At 41.5% G+C, this 3,171-nt stretch overlaps 1 non-coding gene across 1 annotated transcript; it reads left to right on the top strand.

Annotated features, from left to right (window-relative positions):
* Positions 1 to 1,572: 1,572 nt before the first annotated feature.
* On the top strand, positions 1,573 to 1,679 carry LOC148565233 (small nucleolar RNA R71). The gene has a single exon (XR_015885476.1). It is a non-coding gene; the product is annotated as a small nucleolar RNA R71 (small nucleolar RNA).
* Positions 1,680 to 3,171: the final 1,492 nt, after the last annotated feature.

Genomic DNA, 3,171 nt, shown 5'->3' with positions numbered 1-3,171 from the left:
ATCTATGAGCGCTCTGACTGTAGCTAGGAATGGTCTTCCCAATATGATTGGGTGAAGGTGACTCTCTTCCATTTCCAATATGACAAAGTCTGTGGGAAGGAAGTAGTTCCCAACCTTCACCAACACGTTTTCAACCACTCCTACTGCTTGTTTTTGAGTTTTGTCAGACAGCCTGATGACTACGTCTGTGGGCATTAGCTCATTGATCTGCAGCTTCTTCATAAGGGATAAAGGCGTTAAGTTGATGCTTGCTCCCAGGTCACAGAGTCCTTTATCAAACATTGTTTCTCCTATGGCACAGGGGATGTGAAAACTCCTTGGGTCCTTTCTTTTTGCATTGTAGGCAACTCTGGTTGGATGAGAGCACTGCACTCCTTATTTATCACTATTGTTTGCCCTCCCTTGAGTGAGCTTTTCCTGGTCAACAGCTCCTTCATATACTTAATGTATGAGGGCATTTTTTGGAGAGCCTTGATGAATGGTATGTTTACATGGAGAGATGCAAACATATCAAGGAACTTTGAGTATATTCTCTTTTCTACACCACCTTTGAGTCTTTGGGGAAAAGGTGCATAGAGTTTCAGTATCTCCTTCTGTGTAATTTTGGTTTCTTGGTGACCCTCTTCCTGCATCTCTACTGAAGTATCTCCATAGTGTTCAAAGGGTTTGTTAAGCTCTTCCTCAGTCTCCCTATCACTTATAGTGACCATCTTGCATTCTTCCCATCTTACTTTCTTTGCTTTACCTCTTGAGTTTTTCTCTGTGTCACTTGGGAAGCTGTCAGTAGGCTTGGGAATCTTCTCAGAGAGGTATCCCACTTGAAATTCTAGTCTCTTAATGGTGACTCCCTGGTTTTTGATACTGGCTCGCACCTCCTCCTTGAACACCTTGTTATCTTGGAGTTCCTTACATATGCCTTCAAGTAGAGTCTCAATCCTTGAGAGTCTATCTTTGGATGATGGTGAGTTGAGATTGGAGGGATGAGAAGGGCCATTTTGGCTTTGGTATGGATGTTGAGATGTGTTGTTAGGTGGGTGCTGATATGATCTCTGTGTGGAATGTTGGTGAGCCGCATTATTGTTGGGGTTGTGACGTCTCTGATCTTGGCCTTGATCTTGTTGATTTCCCCACCCAAAGTTTGGGTGGTTTCTCCAACCAGGATTATAAGTTTTGGAGTATGGATCATGGGTCTGCCTAGGTGAGTTTCCAATGTAGTTGGCTTGTTCCTGATCACCCTCTGCTTCTGTATTCACTCCTTCTTGGGTTGCTGATGAGGTGGTGATTGCTGCCACTTGGTTCCTCTCCATCTTCTTGGTAAGGTCAGCCAGCTGCTTGGTGATCATCTTATTTTGGGCCAGCAGTGCATCCACATTGTTTAACTCCATTACTCCTCTAGTGTTGCCTCTTTCAGAGGCATAGAAGTAGTCATTCTCTGCTACAGTCTCAATGACATCTATGGCTTCTTCAATGGTCTTCTTCTTGTTCAGAGATCCCCCTGATGAGTGGTCTACTGCCTTCTTTGATTCATAAGAAAGACCTTCATAGAAAATATATAACTGCACCCATTCATTGAACATATCAGGTGGGCACCTTCTTGTCAAGTCCTTAAACCTCTCTCATGCTTCATATAGAGTTTCACCATCTTGTTGCCTGAAGGTTTGTACCTCAGCTCTCAACCTATTGATCCGTTGAGGAGGATAGAATCTCGCCAAGAATTTGTTCACCACATCTTCCCAGGTTGTTAAACTCTCCTTCGGGAAGGATTCCAGCCATTTAGATGCTTTGTCCTTGATTGAGAAGGGAAACAGAAGCAGTCTATAGGTGTCAGGATGAACACCATTAGACTTCACAGTATCGCATATCCTCAGGAAGGTGGTTAGATGTTGATTGGGGTCTTCTTGGACACTTCCTCCGAATAAACAATTGTTCTGCACGAGGGTGATGAGCTGTGGCTTTAGTTCAAAGTTATTGCCATGTATGGTTGGCTTTTGGATGCTACTTTCACAGTTTCCTGGGTTTGGATTTATGTAAGATCCCAGAACTCTTTTCTCTTGCTCAGCATGATGCACTTGACCTTCTCTGCCATGGTTGTGAGCTTCTTCTTCATGATGATTCTCCATATTCTCATCCATGTTTGGTTCAAAATACTCCTCCTCTTCCCCAGCACCAACAACTCTCTTTCCTCTTGCTTCCCTTCTTAGTCTAAGGAAGGTTCTCTCAGGTTTAGAGTCAAAAGAAGTTGAAGCCCTACTTCTTCTACCTATCATACAACCAGCAAGGCCAAAGCAAAAGGGAGATAGAGAGTATTCTTGTTAAAAATGCTGTTAGTGTGAGTGATGCAATATATCAAACAGTTAGTGGGTTAGTGAACTAAATTATAACAAATAAGAGAACATCACAAATGGGTAGGGGTAACGAGAAGAAAATAACTGAAACTGAAAGTGAATCAATCAAACAGAAATTAAATCAAACAAAAGAAAAATGCTTAATCTAGTTATCCACCAATTTAATCATTGTTGATACAAAATCAATCCCCGGTAATGGCGCCATAAACTTGATGCATGGAAACTTGTCTCTCAACAAATCTCCCTTCGGCAAGTATACCGAATTGTCGTCAAGTAAAAACTCACAATAGAGTGAGGTCGAATCCCACAGGGATTGATTGGTCAAGCAACTTTAATTGGAGGAATGTCCTAGTTGAGCTAAGCAGAATTCGATTGGAGAATTGCAGAAAATTAAATGGCGAGAAAATAAATGGCAGAAAATGTAATTGCTGGAAATAAAGGACTGAATATAAATGACGGAAAGTAAATTGCAGAATTTTAAATGGGGAATGGGGAAGATGAACATAAAAGTAAAAGACAGAAAGTAAAGAGAATGGGTAAGATCAGAAATGGGAGATTCATTGGGCTCAGGAGATGTTGTATTCTTCGGATCAAGTTCATTCTCATCTCTTCCTCAATCAATGCATTCATTGATCTCCTTGGCAATCTTAAGTGATTGGATTCCAATTCCTTGGCAACCCAATCTCTCAAATCTTGATCAATAACCAATTCCTTGGTCTAATTGCTCATGAGAAGAGATGAAGTATGGTCACTGATTATACCACATGTATTCCCAAATCAAAGTGTTGGTAGGATTACATGTCACAATATCCATCCAAACCCCAAT

This window comes from Arachis ipaensis, chromosome B5 (genome assembly GCF_059453495.1).
Source record: "Arachis ipaensis isolate K30076 ecotype BB chromosome B5, ASM5945349v1, whole genome shotgun sequence".
Taxonomy (NCBI): domain Eukaryota; kingdom Viridiplantae; phylum Streptophyta; class Magnoliopsida; order Fabales; family Fabaceae; genus Arachis; species Arachis ipaensis.
This window is presented reverse-complemented; position numbering and strand designations above follow the sequence as displayed.